Raw genomic sequence first — 19,427 nt, forward strand, 5'->3', positions numbered from 1 at the left:
GTTTGTCTTGATTATTACCGGCATGCAAGGACACAGCACTTGTTTGTCTATAAATGAATGTTTGTTCATTTGAAACAAATACGCATTATACGTCCTGTTCCATTGATCAGTATTTTATTTTATTTTTAATTTATGATGTTTGTTTTTTCATCATTAGACATAATGGGGACCACGACGATTATAAAAATGATGACCTTCTCTCATGATCAATACAATGATTATCATAGGCAGAGTGAGAGTAGGCGATAAAAAGAAAGAGAATTAATTACTCGAACACAAGAATTTAAAAATTAATCTTATGCCACATGTGAACCTTTAACAGCGAGGGTGGGGGAATGGAGGTCAACAGGGAATAGATGAATGGGCAAGTCAGTCAAGTATGTTGACTGTTTTTTACCTCCATTCAACAGTTTCAATATAAAAAATGATTTCTGCATTACAAGCATTACAAGCAATTTGTTTACAGAGAACCAAATTCGCTACTTTGGTACAGGCACTCCCATAAGAAAATATCAATGAAATGACTGACATATTTCAGCTTACAACAACTTCAGCAGAAACAATAGCAATGATAACACAAGCAATAATACTAAGATGCAATTAGCGAACCAGAGCCCTTCGAATAAAAAATGTTTAACCAATGTTGTATATAAAGCCACCATGCATAACAACACCAGCGAGGAAAAAAATGTGTATGGTTACTAAAAACATCTTTGTAGCAGCTGCAACACTTTGCAGTTTATTAGTTTGAATCTCTTTGGTTTATAAGCTCAGCACTGATTGGGTCAAGCATTCAACTTCCCTTCTAAGTTGCCATCTCTCAGGTGAACATGTGACAGAGTTTATAAAAGGGATTGAACACATGGAAACTTCCTCTTTCTTGACCAGGACACGGTATCGATAACACCTCCAAACTTCTCTCTTGGGCCACAATAGAACACACTAGGACTTTTGGCTCTGGGTTCGTCTTTTACAAGGAGATAAATAATCCAGTATGGCTACTGCCGGACCCTGACTTCAATATGATACACATACATGAACTTTGCTACTCGAGCAGGACTTCCTAACGTTTTGTTTTTGTCCATACTCCTAGACTCATCATACTACTAACCATCTCCTTTCTACTCCACTCTTACTAACAAAGATATTCAATGTTAGAATGAGACTTCATCTTCCTATTCTACACCTTCAAGCTCAGATATCTCTACTGTATGATGACCATAAGAAATGCAGTGTATAAACAAAAATATAATCACTGATTATTTCATTTTTTTATTTGCAGACTATTATCCTCATCGTTTATAGTTGTTGTTTAATGATGTTTCGGCCAACTATTCCTCTGGCCTTCATCAGGTTGTTAACCGTGACAGGATAGGAATGCTGAATCTTAAACTGTATCTTCAGTAATTACTGCCTTCCATAGTTGTTGTCGTCTCACCACGTTTTGGCCAACTAATCCTCTGGTCGGCTTTGGATAGGATTGAAACCGCTATCTTCAGACAATGCTCGCCTGGAATTGTAGAGATTTATCCACTGTGCCATGGACATCGAATAGGAATAGTTGGCCGAAACATTGTTAAACAACAACACTAAAAGATGAGGATAAAAGTTTGCAAATGAATAAATAAAATATACGAATTACTCATCTCAAAAGAATTCCAATAATAAATAATATAATCACTGATTATTCTTCTAATGTCCAAATTGTCCCAAATAAGAACATAATGCACTAGGTTTTATCAATCAATGAATTGATCAAATGTTATCAAGCAAAATTTTCCGATAGAATAAAATTTAAATATCAAAGTACAACAATTAAATCATTGATCTACAAAAGAGAATGACTAATCTGATTAAAAAAGAAAAAGTTGGGTTGATTAGTAACCGTTATGTTTCTTTTCAGTGTAGTTGTGACTGTGTGATCAGCATACTGGAACTCATGGAAGAAGAACAAAAAGAATTCATATAGAAACATACTTCATTAAATTTAATGATGGATTGATTTTCTTATCTATGAGTTCCTTTGATTACAGAATAGTCTAAAGACCCAAATTTAGCAGAATCCTCTACTATACCGAAAGTAGTCTGCGATTATGAAGTGAATGATAAATGTGTTCCCTCAGTTATGCTGTTAGTATTTTCCATATTGTAGGTAAACATGTTATATAGGCTTGTAGCTGCTGAGGATGATTCATTTTTCTCCATCTTTTTGTACCAGTGTGGTTTTTCCCGTTGGTCATCCATGTTGGTACATGTGCTTTGTGGATACATCTTTTTAAGTTCTGAGTTCGTCTTTCATGTAGTGTTGTGAATTTTTTAAACCAATATTCATGTAATTCCGTTATGACCTGGTGCTCTCCAGTTTGCCATTTTTCATAGGGTGGTTTTTAAAGGTTTCCTTGCTAATTTCATTCTGTCCCTTCTTCCATTCGGTATTTCTGTTATGAGCTTATCACGTTTCGCATACTGGCTCCAGTAGCATTTTGTTTCTGTTGGGTCCACTTGTTTTGTTCTTGTTTTTTCTCTGTTCACATTTTGATAAAATTGACTTTCATTGTTTTCAATGCTCCCATTTTGTTTGCACTGTTCAGATTTGAATCTCTATCTATCTATCTATCTATCTATCTATCTCTCTCTCTCTCTCTCTCTTTCTATATATATATATATATATATATATATATATATATATATATATATATATATATATATATATATGTTCTTTTTATACACTTACTATATTATATTATATTCTTACTTGCATCAGTAAATAACAAAATATAACCAAAAATCTATTGTTACATAGTGGATAGCCTTATGTCATGTTTCTATTTATTTAAAAAGAAGATAGCAATTGCATCAACTACTGTTAATCTTGATAAGGGACGAACTATGTACATATTGAAGTAGCACAAAGTTTGGGAAACAAGCGAATTGCCACAAAAGAGACAGGAAGTGATGTAATGTGAGGTTAAAGTCGTTATAAGTAGAGTAAAACAAAGAGGCATCTGGATATTATGTACAATGTCATAGATAGTGAGGTTGACAGAGAAACGTGGGTTTGAAATCAGTTTGTCTAATGGCGGTTGTGTGGGACACATTGCCAATAATGCTATAATAACTGAAAGAAAAACTTTGATAATCATCAAGAGTGAAATGTACTTCTCCAAGATCTCTGTTCAGTGTGTCCATCCATTTATCCATAATAATCCTGTGCATCATAAGGAAGTTGCTGGAATCTGTGTTAAATAGAGAAGTAGTCAGCCACCTCAGCAAAAATAACGTCCTCATTAACATACAATATGGTTTCTTTTCTGTTAAATCTACAGCAGATGTGCTAAAAGTTATATTTCATAGGATTAGCGAATCGACCAACAGAGGCTTCCTTTCTTGAGCAATTGCTCTTGACATATCAAAGGCCTTTGATATCACGGTCTAATCCACAAAATCTCCAGCTACAATATAACTGGAAATATCTTTTCAATTATTAAATCATTTTTCTCTGACAGGTTCATAAGAGTAGTGGTTGATGGGCAGAAATCAGAAGCTCACAGTATTAATGCTGGAGTCTCGCAGAGATTCATCCTGGGCCCAATTCTCTTCCTGATCTACATCAATGATCTCCTAAATCACATCCTAAGGTCATTTGTAGACATTTAGGTGGGCAACACGACCATCTAAGGCTGTAAATGGCGAAGTTCTCTCTGATTCTCTCTCCTTTGATCTTGATCATGTGGTGCAATGGAGAAAACAGTAGTTGGTTACTTTTAATGCATCTAAAACCAAGCTTCTATCTTTACATCATCAATGCTCTGATGCCCATCTGGCATCAATTGAAATGAATGGCTTTCGTCTTAGGGAGGCTTCATGTTTTGACAAGTTTTTAGGTCTGACCTTTACTCCTGATCTGAGATGAAGTGCGTACATCAAATCCATTGCCAACGCTGCTGGAAAAATGGTGGGATTGTTCTACCACTCTAGTAGATATCTCACTGCTGATGCAATTCTCTACTTATATAAGAGCCAAATATGCTCAAGGAAGGAGTACTGTTGAGTAGGAGCTGCTATAAGCAGCTTATCCTGCCTTGACAAAGTTCAAAATAGACTTTGTAACCTAGTGGGGGATGCCCTTTTCTCTTCCCTGCAGCCTCTTTCTCACAGAAGAGACATTGTGAGCCTGTTTCTGCTTTATTGTTATTTTTATGGCAAGTGCTCATCTGAGCTCCAATCTATGATTTCCCCTGACCTGACTTTCACAAAAGCACTCGTCTAATCGAAACCACTATCAATAATTTCCTCCACTTTTTATCTGTACCTAAAGCTAAATGTAAATTCTATGAAAAAAACTTCTTCTGTTCTGTTTTCCTGCTTTCCAGTTGACTACAATATGACTGTCTTCAAGTCCAACGTAAACAAGTTCTTCATGAGTCATCCCCTTAAGTAATCCAATTTACCCAATTCCAACTGCTAACAATTACCACGACTACTGACTACTGTACACTCATTAACCTTATCCTCGAGTGGCCTCTGGGCCTTGATTAGTGGTGACTCTTTTGTAAAAAAGAAAAAAAAAGATAATTAACTAATTAATTAAAATAATCCTATTCTCTCCTATCATGTGTGAGCTTTTAAAAAGACGTTTAGAAAAATTAAAACAGTACACTTTTTCTTACAGTCAAATGTACTGGTTAAAAAGAGGTTATGAGGTTGACTATAGTTAGACTGTCAGTGTTTACAGATGAACATCTCTCAAGCTGCATTTGAAAATGTGACAAGAGTGAACCGACGGTGATGTATTCCATGCCAGTGGCATTCATCTGAGGCAGATTGAACCAGCTTCCCCCGTAGGAGGAAATTTCATGAAAATATCAAGTTCACAAGCGATCCCCAGTCATATGTACATCCCGGTCAAGGGATATTACAACGTTAGGTTTTTGCAGTTGTTGCAAGGAGGTGTCAACGTCGTCCTACATACAGCACTTGGTATTTCCATCTGATACTAACCAGGCTAAACATAGCTTAACTTCGGTGATCTAATAAGAACCGGTGCATCTGATGATGAGAAGAGAATGGATCAATTCTGTTTCTTAGAGTTTCATAAGCTAATTGCTAAAGACACATTCAACGTTATTGTCAATGTAGACATTGGTTACCTCCCTTGCTTCAGTTACATGGTTACCTCCCTTGCTTGTGGTGATATAAATAGGAGTCGGCCATCTTGGTTTAGTCAGTTCGTTCGTACAGTTTAGACAGACTACAAGTGTCTCAACAAATGGTAGCAGAGATATCCCTCTGTGTGCGACAAAAAAAAAAAAAAAAAAAAAAAAAAAAATTTTTTTTTTTTGTACAGCTTGTCTGTAGCACTAGACAGATCGGATATCGGATATGGCAACTTCGAACAAACAACCTCCATTGTTGGAGGGGGAGGATGTTTACGAGAACTGGAAACAAGACGTTGAAATGTGGTCGTTGTTCACGGATCTTTCTGAGGAAAAAAAAAGGGCCAGCAGTGTTTTTGACGCTACCACCGAATATTAGAGAATGTGTCCGTGAATTGCCAACAAGTGACATCGGCGGACGAGATGGCTTGAAGATCTTAATAAAGAAACTGGATGACATATATTTAAAGGATGAACACACGCGCGCTTACATGACTTTTAAGGAATTTTACACTTATAAAAGACCGTCAGGTACCAGTATAAATGACTTTCTTGTTCGTTATGAGTTTTTGTACCAAAGATTAAAAAAATTCTACATTATTCTACCGGAAGGAGTGCAAGCTTTTCTTGTTTTGAACGCGGTTAACATATCGGAAGAGAACGAAAAATTAGCGCGGACAACGTGTTCTGTTTTGACGTATCAAAACATGAAGGAATCGATAAAGAAAGTATTTGGTGACATTTATCGTGATGAAAATGTACCGGCAGTGAAATCAGAGCCCGAAATCGTCAACTATAATTATTCTAAACCGGGTAACAACAAAAGGCGTTTTCGTCGAGGACAATCTAATCCATGTGACCGAAGTGGAAACGTGTTGTTGTGTTACAAATGTCAGTCTCCGAACCATCTAATTAGAGAGTGTCCTAGAAATACGCCCAGGTTTACGGAAGCGACAGAACAAATACACATTACGTTGTTCATTCAAGAAAATATTTATTTGAACAGTACAAATGAAAAAATCTCAAATCTTGTAAAGGAAACATTTGGAATGGCAGTCTTGGATTCTACTTGTACTCGCACACTGGCTGGCGAAGTGTGGCTTGATGTTTATTTAGATACTTTAAATGAAAGTGACCTGCAACTAGTGAAGTATACGAACTCAGACCGGAGTTTTTGTTTTGGTGATGGAGTGGCTGTCACAGCAATTAAAGTTGCTAAATTTCCGGTTACACTCGGAGGTATAAGAGTTTATATCGAAGCAGATATTGTGAAAAACGACTTGCCTCTTCTATTAAGTCACAAATCAATGAAGACAGCAGGAATAGTGCTAGATTTCCGGAAAGATATGTGCTGGATTTTTGATAAATGTATTGAACTAAAGACCACAACTTCAGGGCACTATTGTCTCCCCTTAACAAATAAGTTGTTGGATCATAGTGGTACTAAGAACATTGTATTACATGTTCAGAATTTTGGTCAGTGTTCTTTCACAGAAAAAAAAAAAAAGCAGAAAAACTTCATCGACAGTTTGCTCATGCCTCGAAGGAAAAACTTGTTTCCTTGGTTACAAAAAGTGGCAAATTCAATGACAAGGAATTTATAAAGGCGATTGAGGAGGTTTGTGAAAACTGTCAAATTTGCCTTAGATTTAAAAAAGCTCCACTGCGACCGGTTGTGGGATTGCCTCTTGGCAATAGATTTAATCACACAGTTTGCATGGATTTGAAAGAGTTCATCCACAATGAGGTGTGGATACTACATCTCATTGATGCCGCTACCAGGTATTCAGCGGCAACATTGATCAAAACAAAGAAGAAGGAGGAGATCATCAAAAACATCTTTATGATGTGGATTACCTATTTCGGATCTCCTGTTCGTTTTCTGAGTGATAATGGGGGTGAATTCAACAACGAACACTATAGACAGATGAATGAAAAACTCAACATAGAGACCTGTACTACTGCCGCAGAAAGTCCATTCAGCAACGGTACTGTAGAACGTCATAATTTGATAGTTGCTGAGGCAATGAAAAAAACAATTGACGATGAGAAGTGTGAACCTGAAATTGCCTTGGCATGGGCTATTTGTGCAAAAAATGCCCTCCTCAATTACTCTGGACACAGTCCAAATGAACTTGTATTCGGTTTCAATGTAAATACACCCTCAATTCTGACAGACCAGTTACCTGCTATGGAGTCCTCTACTACAAGTGACATGGTGAGAAAAAATTTAAATGCTCTCCATAGTGCAAGGAGAAACTTTTTGGAAGCTGAGTCCAGTGAGAGAATTAGGAGAGCTCTCAGGTCTAATGTCAGAACTTATGCTGATGAAGATTATGCTACCGGAGACCAAATCTATTATCGGAGGCAGGGTTTTAAAGGATGGCGTGGTCCAGCAAAAGTGTTAGGCAGAGAAGGCCAGTTTGTCTTAATCAGACATGGCGGAGCATTTTATAGGATGCATCCGTGCCAATTGATGAAAGTGAATAAAAACAACGAAAAAAGAACAAAAAAAGCTGAAATGCTGGGAAACACTACAGAAGGGAAGAATGAATACCTTTCAGTTGAGGAGGAGGAGTTGCAGAATCAAGTGGTAGAAAGTGAAGATATAGACAGAGAAGAAGTTGTTGATAGTTCTACCAGTTTAAGAGATAAGACTGAAAAACCTGGCCGAAATAAGACCATAACTTATAAAATAAATGGAAGTGGGGAGTGGAAGAAAGGAAAGGTTATGTCAGTACAGCCTAAATCAACTGGCAAATATAGTCATTGGATCAATATAGAACCTGAGGATGAAAACGAGGATCAAGTTTGTATCAACTGGAATCATATTGATCATTGGAGAGAAGTGCCCCAATATACTGAACAGGAAAATGTAGTCCTGCTCACCGCTGAACAAGAGCAGTCGAAAGCTGTAATCGATGCCAAGCATAAAGAAATAAAAAACATGAACACCTATGAAGTATTTGAATGTGTGCCATACACAGGTCAAAAAACAATATCCACAAGATGGGTGATTACTGAAAAATTCAAGGATAATCAGAAAACAATGAAAGCTCGCCTTGTAGCACGAGGCTATGAAGAAAATAGTAATCTGAAAACGGACTCCCCAACATGTAGCCGTGAAGCTATGCGAATGGTCATGCTAACCGCATCAATAAAGAATTGGATGCTGCAGACCATAGATTTTACCTCAGCCTTTTTGCAAGGTGGTATTTTAGAGAGAGATGTGTACCTGAGGCCACCATCTGATGTTTGTCCTAAATCTCAAGTGTGGAAATTAAAAAGATGCATCTATGGATTGAATGATGCTCCACGGGCATGGTACAAGAGAGTTACTCAGGCTTTGATTGAATTAAAAGGAGTAGCAAGTGCTTATGATAATGCATTGTTTTTGTGGCATGATATTAAAGGAAATTTGACTGGAATTCTTGCTATGCACGTGGATGATTTTGTTTTCTGTGGAAACACAGAGTTTGAAAGGGATGTGATTGCAACATTGAAAGAAAAATTTAAGGTGGGATCTCATGAAAGTGGAACATTCAAATATGTTGGACTGAATGTTAATCAACAGGAAAATGGGATCACTGTAGAACAAGATCTATATGTATCTTCCATATCTCCAATAGAAATAAGCAAAGGGAGGATACTGAGGAAAAATGATGAACTGAATGAAGAAGAAAAGCATGAGTTGAAGAGACTTGCAGGTCAGATGATGTGGGTTTCAACTCAAACACGCCCTGATATAGCTTTTGATGTGTGTAAAATGAGCAACACTGGAAAGCATCCCAAAGTAAAAGCCTTATTTGAGGCGAATAAAGCCTTATCAAAATTGAAATCCAAGAAGGGTTCTATAACATTTCCAAAATTGGGAAAGCCCTCAGATTTACACATTTTGTGTTATACTGATGCCTCTTATGCCAGTCTGGAAGATGGATCTTCACAGGGTGGTTTTGTTGTCTTTATTGGAGGAAGTACTGACAAAATGGCCCCCATGTGTTGGGCGTCAAAGAAATTGGACAGAGTGACAAAAAGCCCATTGGCCTCAGAGACTCTTGCTCTGAATGAGGGAGCTGATGCTGGTGTTTTGACTGCGGTTATGATACAAGAGGTATTTCAGTTATCTAAATTGCCAGACGTTCTCTGCAAGACAGATAATGCATCACTTGTGGAGACATTGAATTCCAACAATCTGGTAAGCGATCGACGATTGAGAATAGATGTAACAAGGCTGAAGGAAATGAAGAGTAGAGGGGAGATACAGATAGAATGGATCAAGGGTTGTGATCAGGTCTCTGATTGTTTGACCAAGGCAGGAGCTTCGTCTGAGCTTCTAAGGGACTTGTTAAATCAGAAATAAATTATTCACTTGAGGACAGCAGCAATGTCAATGTAGACATTGGTTACCTCCCTTGCTTCAGTTACATGGTTACCTCCCTTGCTTGTGGTGATATAAATAGGAGTCGGCCATCTTGGTTTAGTCAGTTCGTTCGTACAGTTTAGACAGACTACAAGTGTCTCAACAGTTATCGCTAAGAGATAAGATCAGCAATGAAAATAACAGGTGGTCATCATTGACAACTGAATGGATAAATGAAAATGATAACTATAAAAGGTGGGCGAGCCGATTGAGATAGCACTACCCATTGGAAGAAGTGGTCAGAGTAATGAACAGATGGATAATAAGTCGAGGAAGACTAGATTTGCTTTATTGTACTCGAAACCTCAATATTATGAACTGCATTTTGTAACTTAGTGACTCCCTTTCTCTTGTACATAGAATTCATACTGGATGGAAAAGAGATATAGTGAACTTTTGTTGATCTGGAATTGCTAAGTTGTCAGACATAAAAAAAATGCCCATATTTTGACTAGAGTAACCAAAGATTCTTAGGTCAACAGGGAAGATTAATTCCAAAATACGAAGTTGATTTTAACTGATGCACTTCCAAGTTTTTTTGTTTTTACTTTCTATATATACTAGCAGGCCGTCCGGCAATGCCCGGTCATAAAATATGCATAAATATTATATTTTGATTCATACAGAAACTGAGACATGTGCATACAAGTATTATGTTTTTTCTAAACAGTTCAATTCTTGTAAAAAAAAATACTCGAGCTGAGATCGAAACCAAAATCTAAAGACAGTGAGTCAAGTACGACAACCATTAACATGATCTTTAAAAAGTGTTTTCAAACATTCTTAACATAAAGAATCTGTCATGTGAACGATTTATGCATGCACATTCATGAAACAGTTGACAAACAGATAAAAATCCGATGACCCCCCCCCCACCTCCACATATCAGTTTTTAAATTTGATCCTTTAGCAACCTTTTTCTCCGGATGAAAACTAATTAAAAAGTTTTCCACATGTCTAAATACCCTATAAACCAAATTTCAAGTCTGTAGATCAAAAATTTGTTGAGTATATAGGCTGAGAAGTGCTCTCATGCACACACACACAAACACACACACACATTCTCACATATATATATATTTATCGATGCCTCTGTTCAATCTTGAAAGACAAAGGATACCCCTATAGGAGTAGCTGTGCATGTAATTGTGAGGTAAGGGTTGCACAATCCTCAACCGCACCTCTCCTGAATCAGCACTACTGGACTCCAGTGGAAGGACCACTGGAAACAATGCCAAGATAAGCTGAGAGCATATACAGTCTCAAATGGTCACCCATTTAGTACTGACCAGGTTCCACATTGCTTAACTTCGGTGATCTAACGGGAACCGATATGTCAACGTGATTATGCCATAAAGACACCACACACACACACACATATATATATATATATTTTTTTTTTTCTACTAAAAGAGTATTTGAGATGTTTTGATTTTTTTAAACTCCGTTCTTTAGAATCTAAGTCTGATGCAGTCAGCAGAACTTAGCATCAATCTAGAGTCTAGATTGAGGCTTAGTTCTGCTAATTGTATCAGACCCTGGTTGTCCAAATTTAATCATATTGGGAGGAATTTGGATCAGCAAAGACGTTTAAATAAAAAGATTGACAAATAAAATTTTTCTTGCTTTGTCAATTGTTACTGGAGGTAGTTACCCACAGTAAATCGTCAGATAAGTCATGATCGTTTGCAGATCGACGGGAAGCCAACAAATTGGGCAACAATTGTTTTGTTGAAATAAGCAGTAATAGTTGTTAGCAAGGCTGATTATTATTATAGGGATATATATATATTTTTTAAACAGAACGCATTTCTTTCTCTCACACACACACACACACATTTATATCACACACATAGTTCTTTCTCTGGTATCTCTCTCTCTCTCTCTCTCTCTCTCTCACACACACACACACACACACACACACACACACTCGCTTAGAAGTTAACCTTACAACATTCCGAAATGCGACGACGGCCAAGTTCAGTGATGTGATATTAACACTAGGGTTTGTTATGTTACATTAAAAAAGGCATTAAAACCTGGAACTTCCATAAATCTAATCCTATCAAAAAATAACCCTTAAGAAAAAAAAAATGTACACAATAACCTCAACTAACTATGAGAAGATCTTAAATTGTATATCTGATTTAAATATTTTATGACAAATTGTGAAAACTTTTCCTTGTCATTGGCCGTTTCACCAAATTGAAAAGAGAAAAGGCTGAATATTTGACACCGGAATTTGCTGAAAACACCAAATATGTTAGATAATACGTGACATTAAATAAATAAATTTTAGAACTGTCCTACTTATAAACAGGATATACGTATATACCTGAGATTTATTTGTATGAGATTGTGATTTTGTTTTATTTATATATTTGACAGCACTTATTTTATTCTGAACACTCTTTGCTGCTATGGAAACCAAATTCAAATAAAATACACAAGTTATTTTTGTCAATGTTAAAGATGAAATAACACAGCCAAAAAGAAGAAGAAAAGAAATCACTCCCTTATAACATACTAGCATGGTTACCCAACGTTGTCTGGGAGCATGGACAACAAAATTAAAGAGTTAAAAAGTGTGTGAAACATTCTTTTACTCCTCTCTCCTCCCTTCTCTCCCCTCTCTCTTTCTCTATCTTCTCTCCCCATCTATCTCTATTTATCTCGCCTCTCTACCATTTTACTCTTTCTCTCCTCCATAACCTTTTCTGATAAAAAAAATCGTTGATGAATTATTACATAATGATTAGGTCTATGACAACAACATATTCTTATCATTTTTTTTACTCTTGAGTATATATCCAACATAGTAAGACACAGTTAATCAACCGAGAACCACATCACTCTATATAAAAGCATGTAAGATATCAACGGATACACACTCGACAGTCAAAGCAATGAAAAGAATATGCTGTTGACATAGCCCTAATAATGACATAAGAAAATCACTCTAAAAGTCGACTCCTCCCTCAACTAATTGTTTGCTCCCTACCACTACCACCACCCACCACCACAAAGAATGAATATATGATCTATACATATAATAAAATAATCTCGCTTTTTTCGCTCTGAAGTTTCCAATCACGTGCGAATAACCGACCAATTCCTATGCACACCTGTTTCACTCAACATCATCACCACTTACCGATTTTTAAATTCAACCCCTTAGGAGCCCTTTTTTTCGGGATGAAAACCGATTAAAAAGTTTTCCACAAGTTTGTCTCTGCTCTATCGTTATTTTCATGGAAATTTATGCTCCCCACTTGTCAAACCTTCACAAAAATACTCGTCTAGCTGCAACCACTGCCAACAATTTCTCCCGCCCTCTAGTTGTGGTGGGGTTGGAGGTGTTTATTCTGAAAGCTGTTAGGTATGCGCATTACTAATTCCTTGGTTGTGAAAAAAAAAAATGGCTGGGAGAAATTACATTAACTTTTACGTTGGATATCAAATGTTCTCATATCTGGTAAACTAGGTATTAGCCACAAATTTAACTGTAATATTCGTTGTCAGCATACATGGAAACCTTTAAAAGTCGACTATTCTAATGTGAATGGTGAGTTGCAGTTAATGTAAAAAAAAAAAAATATCGAAAAAATTTGTATTTTACTGAAAATTATTTAAAAAGTGTCATTGAAATTAATATTTGTTTTCTCAAAATTTAATGATTATTTAAATTTTATCAGTTACGAAATTTTCTATTTCGTATTTAAATAAACCTCTATTTTGTGATGTCATAATTTTCTTATAAATATTTGAATTCAATAAATGTGTAAGGAAAACTTAAAAAAAAAAAAACACAACACACGCATTCGAAAACTTTAGAAATTTGGTTTGAAATTAATATATGTTTATCTAATCGATGAATGAATAAAAAATAGCTCAATGTTAGCTGAATAAAGCATGCCATGATGTCTGCTCATTTTATCCTTTCAATGTATAGAGATATAATATTAATATTGGAGGAACTATCTGAGAAAGTAAAAGCAGACAAAATTTACAACCTTCCTCAATCCTACATCAGAAAATATAGCAAACTAAAAATATCAATCACAAAACAAATTCCAAAGTTCACACATAAAACCATAGGTGTATATAGCACGAACTTTAAACGCATTAGATTATAAATAGCTCTAAACGAATGCTATAAATCTACAAACCGTTTCTCCATAAACCACTTCTCTATAAACCTTTCCACTACAAAAAATAAACTTTATAATATACTAGACGAGTACCTGATCTTGCCAGCAATGATATAGGCTTAAATATATGTTAATTCATGCAGATTTCGTACTTATTATTACAGAACAAATTGTCTATTGAATATTGTAAATATATATAATTTCAAAAGTTAAAAATAAATAACTTGGGTGTCATCAGCTAGAATCAAACCAAAACGTTTAACACTCCAACTGTGTTTCTTAATTTAGTGCTCCAGCACGTTCTCTACCATTTAACTTAACATGACAGATAGATAAGAAAGGTTCAAAATTAAACCACTTCAAGCTATGAATGAATTTGCGCGTGCGCAAAAGTAATAGGAATATGTTGACAAGTTAAAATGAACATTTTGCATTTCAACTTGCCAGCATATTTCTGTAAATGTTATTCATCCATCCAAACACAGATTTTACTCGTTATAAACATCATTCTTGGTATATGATTACTATTTTCAGTGTTATGTGACCAGTAGTTTAAGAGTTTTCGGTTAAACACATACATACATACATACATACATACATACATACATACATGCATGCATACATACATACATACATCTGCTTTGTTTTATAATGAATAAATAAGCAAGCATAAAATGTCCTATTTGAGTTTGATGCGACATAGAACAAAACACTCTAATTCTACTCTTGTACTGACTAAATACAACAAAGCAGATAACATTCATGCTGTAGTATTGATGTATACATTTTTTATTATATTATTTTGTTTTTTGTCGATGACTTGCTATCTATAGAATCGAAATAGCTGATATTCGAATGACCGTTCATAGATAACAAATTCAAAGAAAAGGACTTATCATTATATATATATATATATATATATATATATATATATATATATATATATATATATATATATATACACACACACACACATATATATACGTACGTATATACATATATATATATATACATATATATATACACACATGAAATGATAAAAGAAGAATGAATAAGAATGCCTTTCGTAAAGGTTTTATCAGCTTAAAATATATACACAAATATACACACACAAAAATATATCATTTAAACACTACTGTGTTTGAATATATGGTTAAGTGGCAGTTTTAGTCATTTAGAACTGCTTTAAGCTTCACCACTCACTCATTTTTCGACTAAATTTCAAATAATTATTACAGTTTATAGATCACCTTCTCAGCTATATTGTGAAAAAATTTTCATTTTTGTTCAGTAAAACAAAAGTTATGATGAATTTACTGGTGTTCAAAATCGTAAAAAAAAAAAAAAACGTAAGGAGGTGAGCAACGATTTTATGACTAGTTTCCATAGAAACCATGTCGTTTTAGTGACTACTGTTGCTACAAATTAACCGCTCTCGTGAAAAGAGACGTAACAAATGAAACAGAGAGAGTGAAAGAATGAAAGGGAGATAATTGGGGGGATTTTATTGAAAGCAGATGAGTGCCGTACATTGTTATAACATATGTGTATTTTATGTTTATGGGGGTAAAAAAATAAGACTGAAATTTAACAAAGAACAAATGAATTTACTGGAAGCCTAGAAAAATATTGGATTACAATAGAAAAATGAGAGCATGAAAAATAATATGGTCAAGCTTAAACATGGAAAAGTAAAGGACTAGTTGTTTAAACTGAAAAAGAAAAGGACAAGATATTTGTTGTGGTTGCAAGGTTGAACAATAATTAGTAAGGAATACAATGAAGACGCAAACAACAAGATAACGCAATAATAAGTGTATTAAAGAAAAGGTATATTTACAATATGTACAAATGACGGTGTCGAGTAAAAGAGTCTTGGTGGGAGGACATGTACGCTCTTCGGCGTCACTTCCGGTGGCATTTGAGTAAGACACACCAAGGCCAACCTAGGCTTGCCATTTATAGTGTTATGTTATTCGCATATGCAAATAAGTGGTTGCCACCACAACACTCCCCTCCCAAGATTTGAAGTCACACAGATTTCAATATCTTTTTCTTTTTGGGTTTATCATTAATGGTTCATTCACTTTTCTTTTCCTACCTGATCTTCGGGGTTCAGGTGCATTTTGAGGCGGTTCCAAATTAAAAGATTCGTATATGATATCTATGGTGTCCTCCTCTTCGACTGTTGTCGTATCATCATCATCTTGGATATGACGTTTTTTTTATCTGATTTAGGTGCCTTTTATGTATATTCTGTGGACCTTTAATCATGTATGTACAATCACCAATGCGTTTATCCACTACTCCACATTCCCAGTAAGATGTGTTATTTCTGTAGCACTTAAAATATACTCGATCTCCCGAGTTATATTTCTTTCTTCTCGTGTGTGTAGTGTTTCGGATAATTGCCTGCCTTGGCAATAGTTTGTCAAACGCTGATTTTACCTTTCTGGCAAACATTAGATCAGCTGGTGATATGTTTGATGGTGTACTAGGATGTGGTGTAATCCTATATACTTGCAAGAATTGTTGCAAAGCTTTTTCTGTTGGTGTTCCAATGGATTTCTTTAACGCTCGTTTTAGCGTGTCCACGAACCTTTCCGCGAGGCCGTTCGACCTTGGATGATACGGCGGAGTCGTGATGTGCTTCACTCGGAACGTGTCGCAAAATTCCTTAAACTCTGCGGATGTGAACTGCGTTCCGTTGTCAGTGACCAGTGTGTCTGGTACACCGAATCTTGCAAACAACTTGTGTAGGAACCCTATTGAGTTGTTCGTTGTTGGATTCCTGCAACGCATTACCTCCAGCCATTTTGTGAAACTATCCACTACAATTAAATAACAGTTTTCACCTACTAGACCAGCGAAGTCCATGTGGATTCTCGACCATGGTTGGTCGGTTTTCGGCCAAGGTTTGTGTACTATAGGTGGAGATTTTGCCGCTAACTGGCATCCTTTACATTTATCAATTGTTGTCGCTATGTCAGTGTCCATGTTACGCCAGTACACATAGCTTCTCATTAACGACTTCATTCGATTTATCCCCGGATGTCCTGTGTGGAAATCTATTAACATCCTATTCTGCAATGTTTTGGGTATTACCACTCTCTCACTGTACAGTAACACATCGTCACATATGGAGAAAACTTCCTGCACCTTTGTGTCCGTTATAATTTTCTCTTTTATGTCCTTTATATATTCGTCTTTCTTGGCTTCCCTTTTAATGTCCAACAAAGTTACGGGTAGTTCCTTAATGATGTTTGCTACCATATTTTTTACTTCAACATTTGTCCGAATTGCTGCAATGACTGATTCTTCCAGATTGTGTTTCTGTGGTATCAGTCTTGACAGTCCATCTGCATGGCAAATCTTTTTTGATGCTAGATGTTGTAGCTGGAAATCGTAATTAAGTAGTATTGTACCCCAGCGCAGCAATCTATTTGCGGTGTATATTGGCAATCCTTTTTTTGATCCATAGATCGTGACTAACGGTTTATGGTCGGTTTCAAGTATGAATTGTCTACCATATAAATATCGGTGAAATTTAGTCACGGCAAAGATTATGCTCAACGCTTCTTTTTCGATTTGTGAATATGCCCTTTTGGCTGGTATCAGCGTTCTCGAAGCATGCGCTATTGGTTTTCTAGACCCATCCGGCATAATATGTTGAATGCATGCTCCTAAGCCGTAGGAGCTAGCGTCACTAGCGACGACTATTTTTAAGTTTGTGTCAAAGTGCGTTAAGAATAATTCGGATGTTAGTGCGCTCTTTATTTTGTCAAAAGCAGTTTGACATTCTTGCGTCCAGTTCCACGGTGTATCCTTTTTAAGCAGATTATTTAAGGGGGCTCGCAAGTTATGCATTCCTTCAATAAAAGATTGGTAATAATTTGCGAGTCCTAAGAAACTCTGCAAGGTTGTTACATTATCGGGTGCTGGCATATTTTTTATTGCCGCAGATCTGTCTGGGTCTGGACGTCATCTATGTTTGTTTATTATGTGTCCAAGATACTTAATCTCGCTCATACAAAAGTCACATTTACTTTCTTTTACTTTAAAGCCGAATTCTTGTATTCGAGTAAATACTTGTTTCAAATGTTCTTTATGTTCTTCTAGGGATTTGCTCCTGACAACAATGTCGTCCAGGTATGCACATGCGCACTCAATACCACTTAGCATGGTGTCCATCGCTTGCTGAAAGATGGCAGGCGCTACTTTGATGCCAAAAGGCAATCGGTTGTATTTGTATAATCCCTTATGCGTATTGATGCATAGTATTTTTGAGCAATTCTCCTCGACTGGTATTTGCAAATACGCGTCGCTCAAGTCTATCTTGGAGAAGATATTACCCCCATTCAACTTCGTGAATATTTCCTCTGGGCTTGGTAGGGGGTAATGGTGATCTTTTAATAGGGAGTTGACCCCGGTCGAAAAGTTTGCGCACACTCTAACTTTGTCATTCTTTTTCTTTACGTATACGGTGGGGGCTGCCCACTCGCTGTGTTCTATTTTTGATAGAATTCCCGTCTGTTCCAATCTATTTAATTCTTTATCAATCTTTTCCAACCCAGCGAACGGAACATTTTGCTTTTTTCTAAAAATTGGGCTGGCATTTTCTTTAAGTTCAAACGAGGCCTTGAATTTATTGCAGCGACCTAAGTTAGTCGTGAATGCCTCAGGAAATAATTCTTTTAAATCGTCTTTTATATTTACTGTTGTTGGAGAAGAACATTCTAATTTTTTACAGAATGTATTGATTGGCTTATCCCATAGTCCGAATTTCTCAATTAAATCTATTCCAAACAGATTTTCACTATTTTTTAGTATGAATATTTTTAATTTCTTCGAAATCCCTTTCAATTTTATCGGGAGGACAACTTCTTCTTCAAATTTTATACCACCACCAGTTACCGTCCGGGCTGCTTTATTAGTTTTCATCATGGCTGGTTTTCCCAACTTTTTCCACGTATTCAGGTTTGGTATAGAAACATCGGAGCCGGAGTCGAGTTGTAACTTTATTGATGTTTTAAATATTTCCACTTTTACGTATTTTCGCCGATCTTTGTCTAATTTTGTATTTGATTTTGTTTGCTGTACTCTCTTTCTGGTGTAATCTTTATATCTGCAGCAATCGCTTTTGTGTCCCACCTTCTTACAAATGTAGCATTTTTTCTTATTATAAGGACAATCTGATTCCCAATGCTTTTCTGCACATCTCTTACAGTTATATCTAGGAAGAGGCTTGTTATATTCTGTACTATATTTATGGTTATTATCTTTGGAATATCCCGTTCCATTGCTTTTCTTTGTAAAGTTCTTGGTTGGTGCGTATGGTTTTCTAACTTTTTTTACATATGCCACTCCGGATTCTTCTATATTTTTTGAATCCTTTTTTAGTGTAATGGCCCTTTCACAGTCCTCTGCTAGTTTCTGGAGGGTTAAATCTTGCTCAGATTCCAGCTTAGACAACACTCGTCTGCGTATTTCTGCATTTTTTGTGGAAACTAACCCTTGAGCGAAGATTAGACATTTAAAATCTTCTACCGTTAGTTCTGCAAGCTTCAAATTATCACAATTTTTATTGACAACTGATGCGTATGTCAAATAATCTTGGTTCTCCATCTTTCTTAGATTCATGCACAGCCATCTTTTATGAAAAAGAGATACATTTGGATTAAATAATTCTTTTAGTAATTT

General features: G+C 36.0%; 1 protein-coding gene across 1 annotated transcript in view; it reads left to right on the forward strand.

Moving 5' to 3' along the window:
* LOC145255900 (mitochondrial S-adenosylmethionine carrier protein-like) overlaps positions 1-19,427 on the forward strand; it is a 238,204-nt gene that overhangs the window by 22,431 nt on the left and 196,346 nt on the right. The window lies entirely within an intron of this gene.

This window comes from Euprymna scolopes, chromosome 1 (assembly GCF_053919585.1).
Source record: "Euprymna scolopes isolate OS-2025 chromosome 1, ASM5391958v1, whole genome shotgun sequence".
NCBI lineage: Eukaryota > Metazoa > Mollusca > Cephalopoda > Sepiida > Sepiolidae > Euprymna > Euprymna scolopes.